Source organism: Octodon degus, unplaced genomic scaffold, assembly GCF_000260255.1.
Source record: "Octodon degus isolate 3935 unplaced genomic scaffold, OctDeg1.0 scaffold00098, whole genome shotgun sequence".
In the NCBI taxonomy this organism is placed as follows: domain Eukaryota; kingdom Metazoa; phylum Chordata; class Mammalia; order Rodentia; family Octodontidae; genus Octodon; species Octodon degus.
The window spans coordinates 4710766-4733956 of record NW_004524674.1 but is presented as its reverse complement, the minus strand read 5'-3'; the positions used below and the strand labels follow the sequence as shown (position 1 = coordinate 4733956).

Below are 23191 nucleotides of genomic sequence, written 5' to 3'. Positions count from 1 at the left end.
CTAGAGACCACCCCCCAGTGCCTAGCAACCTGATGACGTATAATCACTCCTCCCTCTTCTTCCCTGCTTCCTATAAATTCTCTGAGACTTCCTTGAATAAATGGGGCTTGATCAGAACCTTTGTCTTGCCTCCATTTCTCGTGTCTCCTGTCCCTATTTCATCCCCACTCCCCTTCCAGGGTCCTCATTGACTAACCCGTGGGTTGGGTCACCAGAGCATGTCTTAATTCTTTTTATGTTCCCTTCCCCTCCTCTTGTCCATTTGCAAAACTGAGTCTTAGAGAGGTGGATTTGACCAAGGTTGTTCAGCTGTAGCAGGGTGGATGCCAGGGTGGAAAGCAGGGTTTTCTTTCCTGTTCTACTATGACAACCAGCTTCCTCACCACATGATCAAGAAAGGAAAATAGGATATGTTTATTGTCACTTACATGACTGGGTACAACTGAGATCATGTCTCTTTTCATATTGAAGTGCTCATAAATTCAGATTAATAAGGGGTCCCTTGTCCCAATTCCTGGGGAATTATGGGGACTCATTGTTATGGTTTAGATCTGAAATGTCCCCCCAAAGTTTTATGTGTTTAGCAATGGGGCTCTCAGAAGGCAACTGGATCATGAGGACGATAAACTCATCCATAGGTTGATCAATTGACAAGCTACAGTTAAATGTGCTGGATCGGGCTGGGGCAGGTGTGTTGTTGGGGCATGATCCAGAAAGCCTATTCTCGTCCTATCGCCTTCCTCTCTTTCTGGTTCTTTGCTGTCTCTCTGCTTCTTGGCTGCGATGGCCCTTGTGCTATGCCGTTTATGCCTCCAAGTAATCCTGCCATGGACTGAACTCTCTGAAACTGTGGGGGAAGATAAACTTCTCCTCTGTTAAATGTGGGCATCAGGTATTGCAGGCCCCAAATGGGAAAACTGACTCATATAGTGCCCTTGGTTTTTTTTTCTGTCAGAGCATCTTTTTATTGAAATATTTTCTTATGATCCTTAGCTAGCTGGGTACTCGACAAAGCCGTTGTTGATGTCATGAAGATGCCAGCTGTTCACATTGCAGCCCACAGATGGAGTGGTCCCCAGGATCTCTTTAATGGTTTCCAAAAGTTCTCTGGCTAAAGACTGGTGCTGCATCTGTCGGGCAATGTTGACAATCTCATCGAAAGTGATATTTCCGCTGTGTTTAATGTTTTGGAAGCGAGCCCTTCCCAGGTACTAATTCTTCTTTCTGTCTCTTGGCGGCTCCTTGAGGGCTTTGATGATCAGGGCAGAGGCAGAAGGCACCACTTCAGTCTGAGCCTGTCTGTTCTGAATGGTCAATTTCACCGTAATCTGCAGGCCCTTCCAGTCACCAATTGCCTTGACGATGTCATCCCCCACTTTTTTTGGAGACAGACCCAAGGGACCGATCTCGGGGGCCAGGGCAGACGTGGCGCCAACTTTGCCACCGGTGCACCTCAGGTACATGACTTTGATCTCGTTAGGGTCAAACTTGGGCGGTATGCTGGAGGAGGCTGGTGTCAGATGAACCCGGATTTGGGACAACTGAAGAGAGTTGCACCTTAGCCTCCTAGCTGAAAGCCAAAAGAGCATATAGTGCCCTTGTAAGAAAAGGAGTTGACAGGAACAAACAAATCCAATCTCTCATTCTTGGCAAGGTGGCTGTCTGTAAACCAGGAAGCGAGCCCTTCCCAGGTACTAATTCTATAAACATGTTGATCTTGGATTTCCCACCTGCAGAACTGTGAGAAGTGTTTGTTGTTTAAGCCTCCCCTTCTGTGGTATTTTGTTATAGCAGCTAAGCTAATATGAGAGTTACTAGTTCTGTTTCCTCCTTGGGCCTTGGGGTGCCCCTTTCTGTCACCAGTCCTTAGCTAGAACTGTCTCGGTCTTCTAGGGAGCTTCTACTGACATTAAACCTCCAAAAGAAAAGAGCTGGGATCTGAATTTCTTTGTTACAAGGAAGTTCTTTGGCCCCTATGAAAAGTGCTACCTGCCCTCAGCAGCTCGCCCTGTGCACCAGTTCCAGCAGCCCAGAGTGGTTTCTTCCAAGGCCCTGGACAGTCCCAGAGGTCACTCCTCAGGCAGGGCTGACTTCTGCTCAAGCAGCTCAGGGGAGCTGCTCCCCTTCTAGCGGAACAATGATCTCTTGCTAGGTCACTTGCTGACTTCACCTGGACAGGGAAGTGGTTAGCAGTTTATTCGTCCGCTTAGCCACCCAAAACAAATTCAATTATCTGTAACTGGGCACCGTGTTTGATCATTAAAATTTCATGCGAATAAAACCAAGCCCCACACACAGACACACAGCTATTGCCGGCATGGGTCACAGGCAGGTCAGGTGGCTGAGATTCTCCAGGGAGCTTGGGTTGGTGGAGGGGGAACTGGAGGGTGGACTGCATTAAGAAGACAGACTCAGGATTACTGCGGCACAGGAATGGAGGAATCCTTAGGTAAGAGCCTGAGTCCAGAGAGGGCTGAGCCTGAGACAGAGGACGCCCCAAACTTCCCTTTGCTCACGGGGCTGCGGGGGCCATCGTGAAGGGGACCAGTAGGACACTTCCGCCCCAATCGCCCTCAGAGGAGCAGTTGCAACCAGAACTTAAATGAAACAGTTTCGAGGCTCTGCGGAGGCGGTTTGTGCAATGGGCAGAGGGCCAAACCAGCCGTGTGGTGGTGGGCCTCAGAGAAACTGTTAGCAGGGACAGTGACCTCGGCACAGGCTTGCTGTCCTTCTGGGCTGACAGTGGAGCTGCCTGTCTGGGTAGATGCCCTTGCTTACTGCCTCCCCACAACCTCCATTTGACTTGGAAGGAAGGGGACTTAGAGAAAGCTTTGTTAGAGAGGAAAAGCTGCAGACTGAGTGAAGTACTTACTCCCTTGGAAAGTCGCACTCGAGGCCTGTTCCACAGAGTTCTTGGGATCCTGCGGCTTGGAAGTGCAATTGTCCTGGTTTCTGAACTCCAATTCAATAGCTCTGGGATGAAAATAGGAGAAATCAATCATCACTTTTTCTTTCTTTCTTTCTTTCTTTCTTTCTTTCTTTCTTTCTTTCTTTCTTTTTTTCTTTCTTTCTTTCTTATGTGTTCTAGTAAGGGTCTACAGGGTCTACAGGATCTCACCACGTAAACCAGACTCACAGTGATTCTCCCGCCTAAGCAGGTGCTTGAGTCTGCTGAGCTATCTGGCCGGCCCTTGATCATCAGTTTTCCATTGCTGAGCTGCCAGGATCTTTTAAAAATTCTTTATCAATTCTAAGAGTAACCAATAAGGCTATATGATTGGAGCTACAAAAAATAAAAAAAAAAAAATAAAAAATAAAAGAAAAATGGTTGGAGGAAAAAGTTTCCTATTTGTTTTCTGGAGTTCAATTGCTGAAACATGCTTAATATTTCACCTCAGCCTGGGCTACTTAATGAGTTCAGGATCAGTCTGAACTACAGGGTGAGCTCCTGTCTCAGTTATTTAGAGAGACCTAGAATTGTACTACTGGAAGAATGCTTGGGTGCAGGAGTGGCACCTGCAGCTGGGACCACACGGTGGCACTGTTGTCCTGAATGTTGGCAAGGGAGAAACAATAACTTTGTTTGTTTGTTTATTTGTTTATTTATTTATTTATTTGGTACAGGGTCTTACTGCACAGCTTGGACTTGTAGTGATCTTCCAGTTTTCAGCCTCCCTAGTGCTGGGATTACAGGTGTGCATCACCATGTCCAGACTGAAGTGGTGTTTAATAGCTGTTGCAACAATTAAATTTTTAAAATTAAAAATTGTAGTACATACATAAAATAGTTACCACCTTAACTCTTTGTAAGTATAGTTCACTGGCTTTAAGTTCATATTGTGCAACCAACTACAGAAGTTTTCACCTTGCAAAATTAAAACTCTGTGGTATTCCATTAAACAATAACTTCCCAGTTTACCTTATTGACCCCCTCATAACCACCACTCTATGTGATTGCTATGAGTTTGACTACAGTGTATCTTACAAAAATAGAATCACAAAATTTGTCCTTTTGAGACTGGCTTATTTCACTTAGTGTAACAGCTTCAGGCATCTGCATTATAGCATGTGCCAGAATTTCCTTTTTTAAAAAAAAAAACAAAAAACTGAGTAAACTGTAATGTAGTTGCCTACACCTATAATTCCAGCACTCCGGAGGCTGAGGCAGGAAGAGTATTGCAATTCTAGGCCAGCCAGGGCTGCTTAGTGAGTTCAAGATCAGCCTAAACTACAGGGTGAGATTCTGTCTCAGAAAAACACAACCAAACCAAACCAAACCAAACCAAACCAAACCAAACCAAACCAAACCAAACCAAAACCTAAGTGATGTCCCATTGTATGTATATATCACATTTTGTTTATTTAGTTATTGGTTGGCACTAGTGGCTTCTACCTTTGGCTATAATATATAATACATGTGAATAGTACCACCACTATAAATATGGGTATATAAATATCTCTTTGAATCCGTGATTTCAATCCTTTTGATAAATACCTAAGGGTATAAATAATGGAGCTTATTGTAGTTAAAAATAAGTTTTGAAGAACAACCATGCAAAAAGCTTTTTAAAAAGTACATTCTTAGTTATAATTCATAATGATGTTTCAGTAAATAACAACTGCATATAAGATAGTTGTTCCCAGTTATATTGCTTAGTGACTTTGCAGCTAAGAGTATGAATTCACCATGATATTTATACAATGATTAAATCACCTAATGATATAATTACCAAATATATGTCTATTGTTAAGTGACACATGGCCATACTATATACTATATATATTTGTGCATATATGTGTGTATAACTCACACAGAAATATGCACAAGTGTCACGGATTGAACACTCATACTTCTAGAAGCATAGGTCAGTTTTGCCTATTTTTCTCTTAAGTAAAAAGAACTGTGTCAAATATACATCTGAGCTGATTTCTTGCAATGATCATTGTGGATTTATCTATATTGTTACTGATGGCTGTAGATGATTTACTGTTGTTGATGTATATAGTATGCCATTGTGTGCATGTGCACCCCAAAGTGTTTATCCACCACCATTTGGGTAGTGTTCAACATTTGGGTAGTGTCCCATTTGGGGCTATTACAATGAAGAGTGCTGCTATAGACATTCCTTTTTTTCCCCTTCTTTTTTTAAAGACAATGTCTCCCTACGCAGTTCAGGTTGGCCCTGAACCCACTATGGAACCCAGGTGGGACTTGAACTCTTGGTGATTCTCCCACCTCAGCCTCCCAAGTGCTGGGATTATAGGCATGCACTACTACATCTGGCTGTGTGGACATTCTTTTTTTTTATTTTTTTAACAATTTTTTAAAAAAAAATTTTATTTATTTGTGTGTGTGTGTGTGTGTGTGGCCAGCTCAGCCCACCAGGGGTGGTGGTGGTGCTGGCATATGGTGCTGGGGGATTGAACCGCGGTCCCTGTGCTTTTAGTTTGTTCTAATAGGTGCTTTAGACCACTGAGCCATCTCACCAGCCCCAGTGTGTGGACATTCTTATACATGTTTTTTGGTGTAAATATGGATAAGTTTTTATTGAGTGAATGTCTAGGGCTGAAATATGAAAGTCCAAATTTAATTTTTTTTCATTGTGTATTTGGTACAGGATCTCACTACACAGCTCAGACACAGTGATCCTCCTGCTTTCAGCCTCCCCAGCACTGGCATTATAGGCATGTGCCACCATGCCTGCACTCTGTCACTGGCTTAGTGTGTCTAGGGGCAGGGCCAGTGCAGCATGTGGTACCGGGGATCAAACTCCAGTCCCTGTGCTTGCTTAAGCAGGCACTTAGTCCATTGAGCTATCACGCCAGCACCCCCATTTCTTTTTTGAAAGTCCAAATTTATTTTTTTTAATTTTTTTTAATTTTATTTATTTATTTATGTGTGTGTGTGGCCAGCTCAGCCCACCAGGGGGCGGGGCTGGCTGGCATGTGGTGCTGGGGGATTGAACCGTGGTCCCTGTGCTTTGCCAAGCTTGTTCTAAGTAGGTGCTTTAGACCACTGAGCCATCTCACCAGCCCCTGAAAGTCCAAATTTAATAGATGCTGCCAAACACATTTCTAAAATGGATTTACCATTTTACCTTCCCACTAGCAGTATATGAGAGTTCTAGTTGTTTTATATCCTTATTTTTCCTACTGTAATAATTTTTTTTTTTTTTTGTATTTTAGGGAAGGGTCTACAGAATGTTCAGGGTCTCACTACTAGATTGAACTCGTAGTGATCTGTCTGTTTACAGCCTCCCAAGAGCTGGGATTATAGGTGCGTGCCACCATGTCCAGTCTCAATTGCTGTCTCAGGACGCCCCAGGGTGGGGTCTGCACAGCAGGCCTAGGGATTGAAGCCTCGGCCCCTGCTTCTGCTTGCAGCCACTTTAATCTGCCTAGATTTTTGACTGGTCCCAAAACCATTTTTTTATTTTTGTGGAACCGGGGATTGAACTTAGGCCCTTGCACTTGCCAGGGAAACACTTATTCCACTGAGTCATCTCCCTGGCCCCAAAAGCAATTTTTTAAAAAAAGAGTTATTTCTTTAAACAAAAGTCATTAAACCAGCTAACATTCCTGGAGAGTCTACTGTATATTAGGTGCTCTTCTAAACTGTGGGACAGAGCACTGAGCAAGTGTGTCATAGTCCTCTGCGGGCTAGGATCTTTGGAATCCTACACTGGGATTTGTCAATAATCAGGACACTTACTACAGGCGCTGAGAAGAAGGGAAGTGCTGTGGAGATGCAGCATAAGAGAACTCTTGGGGGCCTTTGCTTGAACTTTGCCCCCCACCCCCCACCCTGCTGGGAAAGACTCACGGGCCCCAGCCACAAACAAAAACACATGGACACTCAATGTTAGCAAAGTGAGGGCTGGAGTAAACAGGCTGTCATCCCACCTTTGGTCTTTATTTTTATATATTTTGAGTATCAGCTTTTGGGTTACTTTAGGGGAACATAAGATCCCATCATATGTGTCCAAGATTAATATTTAGGCTATACATGAGAACTTGCTAGGCATCTGGGAGCAAGGCCACAAAAACAGGGTGTCCTTGAGTTCCGAGTGTTCTTGGTTACTCCTGCAGCTGTTGCTGCTCTGCTTTCCTTTTCCTGTCCCACATGCCCTGCAGGTTATTTAACATGCCTCTATATTAACTCTTTCTTGTCCTAACACCCCCTCCCCCAACTGACCCAGTGACTCTACTGATCTTAGCAGGGCCAATGAGTTACAAATGCAGACAGGTTATTTTTTCTTTTCTTCCTGTATTTAGGACAGGGTCTACAAGGTCTACAGGGTCTCACTACATAAATCAGACTCATGATTCTTCTGTTTTCAGCCTCTCAGGCACTGGGGTTACAGGCCCATGCCATCATGTCCAGTCTCAATTGCTGTCTCAGTGAGCCCCAGTGGGGGAGCAGCACAGCATGCCGGGGATCGAACCCCAACTGCTGCTCTCTGCCTAAGAGTCCGCTGAACTATCAGGCCGGCCTGCAGTTTATTTAATTAAATTAATTAATTAATTATTTTGTCAGATCATCTCTTTATTGATGTAATTTCTTATGCTCCTTAGCTAGCTGGGCACTTGACAACACCATTGTTGATGTCATCTATGATGTCATGAGGGTGCCGGCTGTCCACGTTGCAGCCCACAGACTGGGTGGTCCCCAGGATTTCCTTATTGGTTCTGGAAAGTTCTCTGGCTAAAGACTGGTGCCGCATCTGTCAGGCAATGTTGACAATCTCATCAAAAGTGATATTTCCGCTGTGTTTAATGTTTTTCTGCTTCTTTCTGTCTCTTGGCGGCTCCTTGAGGGCTTTGATGATCAGGGCAGAGGCGGAAGGCACCACCTCAGTCTGAGCCTGTCTGTTCTGAATGGTCAGTTTCACTGATCCGCAGGCCCTTCCAGTCACCGATTACCTTGATGATGTCATCCCCCACTTGTTTTGGAGACAGACCCAAGGGACTGATCTCGGGGGCCAGGGCAGACGTGGCGCCAACTTCACCACCAGTGCACCTCAGGTACATGACTTTGATATCATTGGGGTCCAACTTGGGTGGCATGCTGGAGGTGGCTGTTGTTGGATGAACCTGGATTTGGGACGACCAAAGAAAATTGCACCTTAGCCTCCTAGCCAAAAGCCGAAAGAAACAGTTTTTTTTTTTATTAGTGTACATTTGCTATACATAATCCATAATCCATCCATAATGGGGAATTCATATGTATGCATATTGCATCTTGATCCTTTTTACTTTCCATTTTCCTCCCCTCCTGTGTCCCTTATTCCCAGATCCCTTTCTGCTTTCTAGTTTATCTTCCAGTTCCCTATCATCTATTGTATATTTTGTTCTTTATTTTGTTCCATACTTTTGATGAGCTGTTTCCTGAGATATTGCCGATGTTTGCACCAAAACACCAGCCTTCATATATCCTGACTTTAGACGCAAAGAGGAAGGGAATCTGAGAGAGCAATGTGCAGGGTCCCTTGCAGGCAGTTAAGGACAGAAAGGGGAAAAAGCCACAGCTCGTGTGTGGTGGGTGTTCTGGCGCATCTTGGGAGGCAGAGAGTGCCCCAGATCAATGGCAGCAGGCTATACCTGGCTGGGAGGTGGTGTAGAGGTACCCGGTACGCTCTACTTGTGAGTTGGGGGAGGCTTCCCAGAGGAAGTGACTCACATTTGTTTCCCAGAAGATGAACTGGAAGTCACCAGATGGATTACTGGACTGGGAGGAAGGCAAATCATGTTCAAAGGAATGAAGAAACAAATAGCTGTCATGCTCTAGTCTTTCTAGAACACACCCTGCAGCTGGACACAGGGTGTGTAGAAGTGACAAGAGGTGGAGGCTGGCGGTGGCCACATACAAAGTATGGAACAGAGCTGGTACAAGGATTGCATCTGTCTTGTCTTGTGCACCTCAAACTGAGGCAAATCTGTGACACACAGATGCATGTTAGCAAGAGCCTTGCTGCTGGAGTCAGATGGAGCTGGGTAGGTGTCTCAATCCAGTTGTACTGGATACCTCAAGCCGAGTAATTTATAAGCCATAGAAATTCATTTCTTAGAGCTCTGTAGGTGGGAAAGTCCAACATGAAGGCACTATCAGAATTGTTGGTGCTGCTGCTGGCACTGGTGTTCTTCATATTGGCCTCTTCCTGCCCTTCCTTTTTCTCTTTCTTTCTTTTTTTCTTTTCTTTCTTTCTTTTTTTTTTTTTTTTGGTACTGAGAATTGAACACAGGACCTTGCACTTGCCAGGCAGGCACTGTGCTACTGACCTGATTCTTTGAATCCTCCTGCTTTGGCTTCTGAGAGTGCCAGATTGGAGGTTGGTACCACCACCCTGGGGAGGCAGCATCTTCCATGTCCTTCTGTGGTAAAAGGGGCAAAGCATCACCCTTGAGCCTTTTTAATAAGGGCCGTCTATGCCATCCAAGGAGTGAAACTTTCATGACTTAAGGCCTCACTTTTTTGTACTGGGGACTGAGCCCAGGGTAGCTCTTATTCTGTCCTTTTGGGCCTGGTATTGGGATGAGCTGGATTTGGGCAAAGTAACTCTCCTCTGACCCATTCTTCCCAGCACACATGACAAATGTGGGAACACACTTATGAACATGCATACTCAATCTCAGGTAAGAGTTGTCTGTTTCACTCTGTGATGGGCTGAATGGTGCCCCCCACCCCAAATCAGTGGTTGAAATCCTAACCCCTGATCCACTAGAATTTGCACCTTCACTATTTGGAAATGGGTCTTTAAAAAGGCAAGGAGAAGCTGGGCATGGTGGCATATGCTCTGAGAGGCTGAACCAGGAGCATCAAAAGTTTGAACCCACCCTGGACAATAACAAAAAGGACTGGGATATAGCTCAGTGAAAATGTTCTAGGTCCAATCTCTAGAAGCACTAAAAAACATGGTAATTTAGGTTAAATGAGATTACTGAGAGTGGGTGAGCCCTAATCCAATATAACTGGTTTCGGTGGGAGATTAGGACACAGACACAAGGAAGAAAGATTATGTGAGGACACACTGGAAGCTGGTCAACTCCATGCCAAGAAGAAAGCCCAGGAGAAACCAAGCCTTCAGATACATTGATCTCAGATTTCCAGCCTGCTGAATTGGGAAAAAATTAATTTCTGTTGTTTGTGCATCTTGTCTGTGGTATGTCTGTGTGGCAGTCCTAGAAAACAGGGCTGGAGAGGCCGGACGATGAATCCGGTGCAGACTCAGGTATGAGTTCACCAGTTGCGGCAGCAGCGGCAGGAGCTCAGGAGGAAGCGAAGAAAAAGGAAAGCCAAACTTTTCTGCAGCTGACCATATAATTTCCTTTTGGTGCTAATGTTTCTAGAAGAACCTTGAATGCCCAGGGACCTTCCAACACTGCTGCTCATAATCTTCAGTCCTCTTCTGATCACTTTAGAACTGGGATTGCCAGGGACCTGGATGCACTGGAGCACGTGTCCACAGGAGTATGTGTATCCATCTGATACCACTCCCGAGTAGGACTCCATTGTGATGTCAGACGTTGACAACGTGAGGACTGACTTTCTAATGAATACCATTGCTAACCAGGGCAAGGCTGCACTGTTAATAGGTGAACAACAACAGCCAAAACAGTCATAATCAAAGAATGCATGTCAAACTATGATCCTGCAAGTCACATGATCAAAAGTCTGAACTTTTCTTCTGCAAACACCACTCTGATGTTTCAAGTACTGGCTTTATGGTACTGCTCATGGAAGCCAAGTGTGTGATGCACCATGGAAGGCTCACAGCCCAACTTTACTCATGGGATGTGTCCACTAAATCTCATCTGAACTTCCATAGCCAGAAAATATTCCTGACATGTCTCCCATTCCTTCTGTTATTCACTGCAACAGACTCTCTCATTGCTTGGATTGGGATGTATAATTGTAAATTGTGGAGAAACACAAAGTGTACCTAAGGTTCCACAAGTCTCAATACTGTCTAAAATATAAGTCTGTGAACATGGAAAATACCAAAGTGAAAGTAATAGCATTTATTTGCCTATCTGGGAAAAGAAAGAAAGAAAGAAAGAAAGAAAGAAAGAAAGAAAGAAAGAAAGAAAGAAAGAAAGAAAGAGAAGAAATAGCCTACTGATAGCTCAGCAGACTAAAGCACCTGCTTAGGCAGAGTGCAGTGCCTGCCCCACACCCAGGGCTCACTGAGACAGCGATTGAGACTGGACCTGGGGGCGCGTGCCTCTAATCCCAGTGCTTGGGAGGCTGAAAATAGGAGGACCGCTATGAGTCAAATCTCCATAATGAGACTCTATAGACCTTGTAGACCCTGTACTAAATACAGAGAGAGAGAGAGAGAGAGAGAGAGAGAGAGAGAGAGAGAGAGAGAAAGAGAGAACAAAAGCACACACTCATTCTCAATATGTGGTCCAGATTTGTTGTCTAGGACAGTTCTGGGGCCAGAGGCTCTAGAACCCTGGACATACCCTTTCCCCTTTGGTGCATATTTCCTCTGAATGGATGGAATATGGTGGCCAGAAGCAGCCCTATTCCATACCAGCTGGGATATTATATAATTTTGATTCACGTCTCTGGTCTCCCTTCTCAAGACTTTCACAGGGGCTCAGAATCTCCCCTAACTGCAAACATGTACAAAAAAATAGAAGAGGATCAAAAGATGGAACATGGAGGGAGAGAAGGGAAAAGAGATGAAAAGGAATGGGGATGTATTGTGTCCAGCCACTAACTTCCCATGAGGGATGTAATGGTTATGTACTGTGTACATATATTAATAAACTAAAAAACCTCATATCTCCCCCTAAGTTGATAATTAAACTGGGCATGATGGCACACATCTGTAATCCCAGCCCTTGGGAGGCTGAGGCAGGAGGATCACTGTGAGTTCAAGGACAGCCTGGGCTACATAACAAGACTGTGTTAAAAAAATGATGCTTGACAACTATCTGCTGTGTGATGAGAGAATGTGCCAGAGAAAAGCAGAAAGGGACCAAGTGGAGGAGAGAGAAGTCAAGGAATAGGCTAAAGTAGATATATGGAGGAAGACAGAGACCAGAAGAGAAAAGCAACAAAGAAAAAATACAGCTGGCAGACCAGGGAAATCCTTTAATGATTTGATCTCATAAGGCTCTCAGCTCTTCACTTTGATCCAAAGGGGCCCACAGTTCTTCACTTTGCTGGAACTGACCTAAGATTAGCTTGGCAGCAGGGCTGGAGCTAGGGCTCATGACGGTGCTGAACTGGAGCTGGCCCTAGGCCTGCTGCAGCAGAGAAAGCCGGGCCACCGCCATCTTGGCTCTTGTCCTCAGGGCGAGTTTCCTCCCTTGCTGACTCCTGTTAGTGCTCCTGGCTTCCACATTTTTTTTTTTTTTTTTGTGATTTAGGGACCCTTCTAAGCCCACAACTCCTTTCACTTCCTGCCCTTGAAGTTCCCCAAATTGTTGGAGTGTCCAAATCCCCACTGGAAAACATATTCTTCTGCTCAGGCAGAACTACATCAGGCTTGGGTCTCCCTCTGGACTTCTCCATCTTGGTCTGGTACTAATTCCTATCACTCTTCAGGGAATTACAATCACACCAAGCACCTGATGGTGAATGAGGAGTAGCACTCACCCTGCAGCATCTGGAGGGGGCAAAAGCGAAGGAATTGATTTTTACTGAGCATGTACCTTGGAAAGGACTTTGTATAAAGGGCCACCATTAGATACTTTCAATCTGATTAATTCCTGCAATGATAGAATGGAGTAAAGTACCATTATGCCCATTTCCACCTAAAGAAATGGAAGTGTGGATCTCTCTTTTCTTCAAGACAGTGTCTTGTTATGATGGCTTTGTGCTTGCTATGTGGCCCAAACTTGTCTCACACTTGGGGTCTTTCTGTCTCAATCTCCCAAGTGCTGGGATTACAAGTATCTGCTGCCATTCCTGGCTATGTCTAAGAACCTTGAGTAACTTGTTCAAGGTTCCCTACCAGAATTTCAACTTTGCTTAACTCCAGAGCTCAGGCCTTCCTTCCAACAGGGATTCACTTTGACATAGTTTGGATGTTTCTCTGTTTTGGAATGTAGTAGTGGGCATGGAGATAGCATGGTAGGCAAGAGCGTTCCTGAGCTCAAGGATCACTCATTGTAAGTCGGGAGAGAGATGCATATTCAGTGAGAAACAAGGGCCGTACTTTCCTTCGTGCAGCTTGTATTTATTGGGAGCTGCCCATGTGATGTCCTGTTCAGGTGCTGAGGATGGAGGACAAAATGAAGCCAAAGCCCCTCTTCTCCTGAGGCCTCAAGAGCTGTGGTTCAACTAGGAAGTGTACCCCACAGGTGCATGGGCAGAGGGCTTGGTGTACAGAGCAGCAGCGTTTCAGAGGAAGAGCCTAGAAAGGTAACTGGGTCAAGAGCATGTTAGCCTCATACCTGAATGGACTACTGTAGAAGAAGGTGGGGCCCAATGGTATAAGGGAGCCACTCGGGGTTCCTTCGAAGGGTATGTCTTGTCCTGGCCCCCTCCTTTTGGGCTTTTGCATGCTCTTCCTGGCTGACATAAGATGAGCAGCTTGCCTTCTCCTCTGTGTCCTTCCAGCATGATGTCATCGCCTCTCCACAAGCCTGAAAGCAACAGTCAACCCTACTATGGACAGAAACCTTTGAAACGAAGTAAAAATAAACCTGTTTTCTTTTAGTTCTTTTTTTTCCAGGTATTTTGTCATGGTGATGGAAAGCTAATACATCAAGTACTCATGGAAAGAGGATGACCTGAATATATAAAATGCAGGATATATTGAATGGTGAGAAGTGCTACAGAGAAGAAGGAAGCTGGGTGTCAGAGGAGAGGAGGGCGTGGGAAGCAGGTGGCTGGGGATGGATGCTCCTGCTCTGGTCCTCTTGGCCTCTCAGGCTGACACTGGTGGAGCTGCAAGTGTGTTTTCTGGTCCTTTTGCTTGACAAGAGTGGAATCGAGGGTGTGGCTTTTTTTTTTTTTTTTTGGCATGGGTGCTACATTCTCTTGGGCAGCTTGTTTTGGACTCAAACTTTTGGCCCATGGACCCCAGTGTCAAGGTGAGTCTTTGATCAGTGTGGTGGTGTTCATGTATAGAAAGGATGCTGTTACTTGTTCTTATGAAATTTAGTTAATTTATTAAATCATCTGTATTTCAATATATTTTATTAATATCTATTAATTTTATAAAATATTGAGTCTCAGTCTGGTAATACCTGCACATGCCAAGTTTTGATTGTATCTATGCCCATTACCCTCACTTGCATCTCCTCCTCCCTCTCCTTATTCTCTTCTCGTCTAATAATAATTTCCATTTTGTTTTATTGCATCTCCTTTTTTCCTTAGCTTCTACATTTAAGGAAAATATGTGATACTTGTCTTTCTGAGTCTGACATTTTTGTTGAACATGATGATCTCCAGTTTCATCTACTTTCCTGCAAATGACATCATTTTGTTCTTCTTCGTGCCTGAACCATATCCTGATGTGTATATGGACTACATTTTCTTTATTCATTTGTTGATGGGTACCTAGGGTGGTTCTATATCTTGACTGTTGTGAATTGTGCCACAAGAAACATGGATAGGCAGGTATCTTTGTAGTAAGCTGACATTAATTCCTTCAGGTATATAACAAGGGTTAGGGTACCTGGGTCATATGGTAGTTCTATTTTTAGGTTTTTGAATAATATCCATACTGATTTCCAAAGGGGCTGTACTAATTTACATTCTACCAGCAGCACAGAAATGTTCCTTTATCTTTGCATCTTCACAGCACTGTGTGTGTGTGTGTGTGTGTGTGTGTGTATTTATGTGTGTTCTTTTTTGTGTATTTAGTACAGGGTCTACAGGGTCTTACTACACAGATTGGACTTGTAGTAATCCTCTTTTTTCAGCCTCCCAAGCACTGGGATTACAAGCATGCATCACCATGTCCAGTCTCAATTGCGGGTTCAGTGTGCCCCAGGGGCGAGGCTGGCACAGCATGGTGGAAATCCAACCCTGGTCCCTGAGTGTGCCTAAACAGGTGTTTTATTCACTGAGCTACCTGGCCAGCCCATGTGTGTGTTCTTTTTTTTTTTTTTTTTTTTGTATTTTTAGGGGAGGGTCTGCAGGTTGTTCGGGATCTCACTACTAGATCAGACTCATAGTGATCCACCTGTTTATAGCCTCCCAAGAGCTGGAATTATAGGCGTGCATCACCACACCCAGTCTCAATTGCCATCTCAGCAAGCCCCAGGGTCGAGGTCAGCACAGCAGGCCCCTGTTCCTGCTTGCAGGTACTTTAATCTGCTGAGCTATTTGGCTGGCCCCCATGTATGTGTTCTTGACAACAGCTATTTTTTTTTTTTTTTTAAAGACAAGGTCTTGTTATAGTTCATGCTTGCTTTGAACTCACTGTGTAACCCCAGGACAGTCTCAAACTCATGGTGGTCTTCCTGCCTTGCTCTCCCAAGTTCTAGGATTACAGATATGTATCACTATAACAGGCTGATGATAGCTATTTTGACTGGGGTTGGATGGAACCTCAATATATTTTTGATTTGTATTTCTGTAATGGCTAATGAGGTTGTGCTTGTTTTTCATATACTTATTGACCACTTGTACTTCTTTTGAGAAATGTCTGTTCAGTCATTGTCCCATGGATTGATTGGATTATTTGATTTTTTCTTCTCGGTGTTAAGTTTTTGCGTTCTCTATATATTTTAGATATTAATTCTCTGTCAGAAGAGTATGTGGCAAAGATGTTCTTCCATTCTGTAGGCTGTCTCTTCACTCTGTTGACTGGTTCCCTTGCTGTGCAGGAGCTTTTTAATTTAATGTAGTCCCGTTGTTGATTCTCAATATTGCTTCCTGTGCCACTGGAGTCTTATTCAGAAAATCTTTCCGTGTGCCAACGACTTCAAGTGTTTCCCCTATGTTTTCTTCTAGCGGTTTCATTTTCGGGTGTTATACCCAGGTCTTTGATTCATTTTGAATTGTTTTCTGGATGGGATTAATGAGAGGAACTTAGCTTCTGTCTTTTATACATGGACAGTCAGTTTTTCTAGCACCATTGGTTAAAGAGGTTGGTTTTTTTTCTTTAATGTCAAGAATTAGAAGACTGTAGATGCATGTGTTTGTTTTATTCTGTTCTGTTGGTGCATCTATTTTTGTGCCAGTATCATGCTGTTTTTGTTCTTTTAGGTTTTATAATACAATTTGAGATTGGGTATTGTGATATTTCCAGCTCTGCTTTTTTGCTTTAGATTGTCAAGTAATTCAAAGTAATAGGCACAATGAATCTCAAGGCCCAGACATTGCATTATTAACTACAAATAAGATCAAGTTATTTCTTACTTTTCAACTGAACTACAAGTCTAAAATGGAGAATACAGTTTTGTAGTTTAATTTAATATCATACTTTGGAGTTTTTAGCATACTACATTTCCTTGCACATTATAATATCAAATACAGATTGCTCTTACGTTTAGCATAAATACATTAGTATCATATTTCTAGTATCTTTGTCATCAGTTTTGGTATTATTAATTAATTAATTAATTAATTTGTGAAATGAGGCTCAATGTGCTTTCCAGGCAGGCTTTGCACTCCCGGGCTGAAGTGATCCTCCTGTGTCAGCTTCCTGAGTAGGTGGGACTACTGGAGCGCACCAGCATCCACTGATACTTTCAGGCCTTCTTAGTTTAGAATACACTTCCCTGAAGGAAAGGCATTGTTATCTCAAATAACCTGGGGTTGTTAGAGATTGTCACAAGCTCCATTATGGGACTCATCCCAAGACTGGATGCAGGGCTTGGTGCTTGCTTCCAGCAGGATGATTCTCCCAGTCCCAGGGGAAAACTGTGTGTCCTATTTTGGTTGCCAAGTCCACACTCTCCAGATGGACTCTCAGCCATGTTTTCTGGATCGCATATTCCATATATTTTGGGTTGGATATGAATAGCTAAAATAATGCACAATGCCCAAAGTTGCAGATACCTTCCTTCACTTGACAGCTGGGATGGACATGGAATTCTGTGACACTCATTCAGCATGGGCATGTCTACTTCTACCCGGCATTTATGTGATGTCTGGTTGGCTAGTCAAGCTAATGACTCTCTAGGGGCAGAACTGCTTTGCTCTGCCCCCATGGTGGTCTACACTGTGCCTGTGGGGTGCATTCCTTTTGCTTACCCAGATGAGTTCTCACTGACTTTCTCTGGAAACATCCACTTGGCTTCCACATGCATGTTACAGGAGTTCCCAAAGGTCTCTTTCAGTATGCCAAGAGCTGTGCGGTGCCGAGAGGGGAGTCCCCTCGGTTGGTTAGGGAAGTTCTTTCAGGATTTCTTTGAATAAGATAATTCTGAGATATTTGGACTTCAGCAATCTCCAGTTGAAAAGCAGCATGGTTGGTGAAACTGTCCCTATGAGCGTCCTTCTGCAAAACCTCACATGGTGGGGAGCCCTGGGGGTGTCTCTTGCCCCATGAAGTGGAAGAGGGGAGGACAAGGTGCCTTTAATTTTTGCTGTAGAATTTCATCTGCTGTTACAAGGGACACCCACTTCTTCTGGATCACAAAACTCACTTATTTCCACGTATACAGGGCCTTCATTGAACCTGGCAGTTGGCACTCCAGCGCTTTGCTCCTGCCTGTGTGTGGGGTGGTGGGGATGCGTTGGGGGAGGAAGGTGGCCCTAGGAGAAAATGAACAGAATTCTTTTTCCATGCCTCAAATTATTGTTGGGAGAAAACACCACATCTCCTATCTTGTTCTTTTTTTGTTGTTTGATTGTTATCATTTAGATTTTTTTTTGTGGTACTAGGGATCAAACTCAGGACCTTGAGCTTACTAATAGGCAGGTGCTTATGCTGCTGAGCTTTCTCCCCAGCTCCTATTTTTCTTAGTACATGTTGCAGCATAATCACATTTCTCGTGGGAGAGTTGGTACAGTCCCATAACACACCTTGAATTTTCCTTTATCCCTTTCCCATCCTCTCCCTCCATCTCTCATTCCCCCTTTTCTTTTGCCAAAGATGTATTTCCTATAATTGATCTTCTATTTTGCTTTTTATTTATACTTTGGGCTTCTCCTATGAAAGAAATGTGCGATGGTTAAATATGCGTGTCTGAGTTATTTCACTTAACATTATGGTCTCAGAGTGGATTCATTTTCCCACAAATGACTTAAATTTATCCTAAAATTTCTCCCATTAAGCAGAAAGAAAATTTGGGATATTGTCTAAATTTAGTTATGAGAAAATCAAGTGATATTTTTGAGCCTTGAGCTGTGACGACAGTAGTAAGACTTGCAGGATGTTTAGGGGATGGCTAGTCACTAGGTGTGACAAGAGAGGGGGGAACGAGCTTATGTCATAGGGCTTTCACAAGGGCAGGGGAGGAGCAGGCAGGGTTGGTAGGGACACATACATTCTAGAAGTATTGCAGAGATTTACCATCTACCCTACCTACCTACCACCTATCTATCTACCTACATATTTACCTGAGATACAGTAAAATAGATCTAAGATTAAAGACCACAGAAAGGACCAGCCAAATAGCTCAGTGGATTAAAGCACCTGCAAACAGGTTCAGGGGCCAGGGGTTTAATCTGTGGGCATACCTGCCAGCCCCGCCCCCAGAGAGCACTGAGATGGCAATTGAGACTGGGCTTGGTGGTGTGCACCTGTAATCCCAGTTCTTGGGAGGCTGTAAACAGGTGGATCACTACTAGTTGAATCTAGTAGAGACACCCTGAACATCCTGTAGACCCTTTCCTGAAATACAATAAATAAATAAATAAACACCACAGAAAACTGAAATACAAGTAGAAAATCAAGATTTTTGGGGAAAAGACAAGCAGAAATAATGCAGGCCATAACAAAGTTGTCAACGTTTAAACCCTTGATTCATTCTGTAATTCCTGAAAACTAAAATGAAAAAGAGATGCAGAGTTATGTGGTGTTTATTATCAGAGGTAGGAGTATTCTGGTTTTAGGGCACGCACGTGTTCTGAGTTGTTGGTAATGCTTAAAGCATAGTAGGTTCTTAATGTTTGCTGATCGAATACATAAGCAAATGAATAAATGAGTGGAGCTGTGTTTGCATCATAAACTAGGACCAATGTCTAGATGAATCCATGGGAACCGGAGACTAGGGCTTTACACAGCATGCAGAATATTTTTTGTAACATTTCTTAGACTATTGTTTATTGTCTCCTACTCCTTTTTCTGTAATTCTTTTTTTTTTTTAATTTTTATTTATTTATATGTGTGTGTGTGTGTGGCCAGCTCAGCCCACCAGGGGGCGGGGCTGGCTGGCATGTGGTGCTGGGGGATTGAACCGCGGTCCCTGTGCTTTGCTAAGCTTGTTCTAAGTAGGTGCTTTAGACCACTGAGCCATCTCTCCAGCCCCTCTGTAATTATTATGTATTTTGGGTGTCATGGTTATATCTTACATGGTTCTTATCATTTTCTTATACTTAACTTTCATCACTTGATTCATTTACATTTCTCTGAAGCCCAGAGATTTTCAGAGAAAATATCTGAAGCTGAGCTATTTTACAATTGATGGCATCTCCCAACAGTTTCTATCCAGGTGCTGCTTGTGACATAGAAGTTGCTGCCTGTGCGTTTTTGAACTTGGTTGTTATTTCTAAATGACCAAACTGCAAGTTTTCTAAATGACCAAGCTGCAAGTTTTCCAAATTCTTCCTCTCTGTTTGGTTGCAGTTCCCACAGTAAATTTGGCAGATAGCTGTCAGGAATACTTGTGCTGTTACTGGCTAATGAGTCCTCGGGCAATTCTTTCTAAATTCTTGCTATTCTGAACAAAGAACTGGACAAGATACATAGAAAAGGTAACGGGGGTGTGCATTCATTGAAGGGAGAAAGAAGCAGGCTCTGCAGCCTGAGAGCAGGCAGTGAGCACACTCACAGCAGCCATGAGATAAGGGCAAGGGGCTGGCTGAGCCTGGAGTTCCTGGGTTGGCTTTTCCTTCACGCAAATAAAACATTGGCACAGTTGTCCTATCACGCATTCTCTTGGCCTAGCACAAGATTTAAACTATCCCATCGAAGAGTTGCCTTGATTTCATGCCAAATGCAAATGAAGAACTAAAAATAGCATTATCTGCTTAGTTCTGTGCCAGTGCTTAGGAGCTACTATGCTTGGGATCCTGGATCCTCAGGCCTCTTCTGTGTACGTATACTCTGGGTCTGCAGGGTTTTGACAGATTCTACCCACTTGCTTGGTCTGTTTTGCCCCAGCCCTGATCTCCTACCCCAGTGCCACCACTTGGATGCTGTGTTGCTTTGAAATTTCCTCTGATAGATGAATTAGTTCATCACTTTTGAGCTCAGGGTGTGGACAAAATGAGCCCGAGTTGTTTGCCACAGAGTAAGTAACATGAGTGCCCAATTTCCAACAGAATTTTCAGTTCCATCTGAAGCTTCATCAGCATGGCTTTTATTGCCTGTCTGCATTGCTACCAGCTTTTTGGTCTTCTGAGGGTTTCCGGTCTTTGCTAGCACTCCTCCAAACACATGCAAACTCCAACTGCAGGCCAGTCCCAAACTCTTGCCCGCATCATTTCTGGTATAGCAATGACTGCTCCGTTTCTCACTATCTGGTCTCTGGCACTGTAAGGAAGGGAAAGACCTAAATAAACTCTCCAGCCTTATTTGCTTTTAGTTGACTTCAAAAACCATTAATTTGGAGGAAAAGCAGCAGAACAAACGTGTCAGTGCTTTCCCACTAGCTTTGCTGTAGATTGTGCCTCTCCCTGAAGCTGCCTAAAGGATTAATGCTGTTCTCCAGCAAAAACTGCCTTCTGGTCTTCCCCCTTGTTCTGTGTCTTAAGCTGCAAGGTTAGTTATTCTTGGGAAAAAGAAATGAAAAAAAGACATAAGTCATAAACCCAGTCAGTGACGTTCCTGTAGATTTACGGAACCCAGGACATCTGATGACCTTCAGTTATCATCAGAAAGTTCCCCACTAACCCAAAACATGCAACTCCCAATCCAGTTCTTTAAAAACAGAAATATGGACAATTTGCAAGCAAATAATGTTTATCTAAAGAATTGTGGGACTGGAGGCCCTATAGGATTAGGGCGTGAAGGTTGATTGGTGTTGCAAGGATATTCTGGCAATAGAGAAAGACCAGCATTCCCTCAGCGACAAGATGGTATGGTACCTGGGGGTGACTCAGCATGTAGCCTTCCTGCTCATCACCCCTGAACCTCCTGACTCTTCTATATAAAAACACTTCTGTGTGGGGCTGGTGAGATGGCTCAGTGGTCTAAAGCACCTACTTAGAGCAAGCTAAGCCAAGCAAAGCACAGGGACCATGGTTCAATCCCCCAGCACCACATGCCAGCCTGCCCGCCCCCTGGTGGGCTAAGCTGGCCACACACTAAATAAATAAATAAATAAATAAATATTTAAAAAAAAAACAAACCACTTCTGTGTACTTGAGTTTCCTAAGAAGGGGCTCTGGAGACTAGAGTTCTCTCTGTCCTCCAGGATGCTGGCTAGGATAAAACTGATTTTCTTTCAACCAGCTCTCAGCTCCTGAGGGGTGCCTTTTGAGCAGTGAACAGCTGGACCTGGGTCTAGTAACACAAATACCTGAGATAAATCAACTTATAAAGAGAAGACACTTATTTTGGCTCACGATTTTAGAGGTTTCAGTCTGTAATCGCTTGCCTTGTTTTGCTTTGGACCTGTGATGAATCAGCACACCCTGGTGAGAGCAAAGCTCTTCACCTGGTGTCTGTGAACTGCCAGAGGAAGAGACGATTCCGGCATCCAGCAGCCAGAAGACCTCCCCATGGGTCCCACCTCTTAGAAGTCTTCCTGCTCTTTCCAATAGTGCCATGGTTTGGGGACCAAGCCTTTAGCACATGACCCTTTGGGGGACATTCCAGATTAAAAGTATGGTGCCCCCTACCTGGAGCACATCACTCAATCTTTTTTCTAAATTAATTAATTAATTTTTATTTGATACAGGATCTTGCTGCACAGTTCAGACTTGTAGCAATACTGCTATCTTAGCCTCCCCAGTGCTGAGATTACAGGCGTGTACCACCATGCCTGGTTTTGGGGCCTGCATACAACATGTGGTATCAGAGATTAAACTTGGGTCCTTGTGCTTGCCAGGCAGGTGCTTAGACTGCCAAGCTATCACCCCAGCCACACTGAATTTTCTCTTTCTTTCTTTCTTTCTTTCTTTCTTTCTTTCTTTCTTTCTTTCTTTCTTTCTTCCTTTCTTTCTTTCTTTTTGTTATTTTAGGGAAAGGTCTACAGGGTATTTAGGGTGTCACTACTAGATTGGACTCATAGTGATCTGCCCGTTTACAGCCTCCCAAGATCTGCGATTACAGGTGTGCACCACCATGCTCAGGCTCAATTGTCATCCCAGCACACCCTGGGGACAGGGCTGGCACTCCAGGCCCGGGGATTGAACTCCCAGCCCTTGTGCCTGCTTGCAGGTGCTTTAATCCACTGAGCTATTCCACTCAATTTTCTTAAGGATTTCTCCCCTGTGGAATAGGGCTAAGAAACATAGCTTGCTCTTGGTGCTGTTGTATTGTGAGGGTAAATAAGAAAATAATCTGTGGATATAACAATGGCTGGGGATGAGGACAAATATTTGTGTTCCTAGACCCAATGTGGAGCTTTGACTTCAGAAGTGCTTACTGGGGTACAGCTCCTCCTGCTGCAAGGAGCTCTGCCTCCCGTTCTGCTCCTTGCTCCTTCCCCTGCTTCTTCTGTATCTTGAGGAAATTTCTTCCCTTAGAAGAGTGAGCGAGTCAGGCTGGTGCTTGAGAACCTGGGGCTGAGCTTCCAGGAAGGCTGAGCTGCAGTCTGGTATTTGGATTCCAGTATCACGGGCCCAGCTTGAGCAAGAGCAGGGAAGCTGTCAGTCCCTTTGAACCTGATCAGGGATATTTAGAGACACTACCAATTCTGGGAAATTGAGAGGCAGGAAGTGAAAGGGGAAGAGAAATCACAGACTACACCCTGGCCCCCCTAGGCCCGACTCCCCTTCCCAAATTGTACAATAAGGAGTGACATGACTGGAGTGTGAAGATGGGACATCCTTGCCTAGGGGGCTGAGAAGGGAGACGGCTGTGTTCCCCTCCACCACCACTCATTGTCCAAGTTCCAACTCTGATTCTACCTCTATTTACAGTCCAAAGTCCCAGGGCCAGGA

General features: G+C 44.1%; 2 pseudogenes; both read right to left on the bottom strand.

The window, feature by feature from the left end:
* Positions 1 to 989: 989 nt before the first annotated feature.
* Positions 990 to 1463, bottom strand: LOC101565527 (annotated as a pseudogene).
* Positions 1464 to 7571: 6108 nt separating this feature from the next.
* LOC101570293 lies at positions 7572 to 8031 on the bottom strand (annotated as a pseudogene).
* Between the last annotated feature and the right edge of the window lie 15160 nt (positions 8032 to 23191).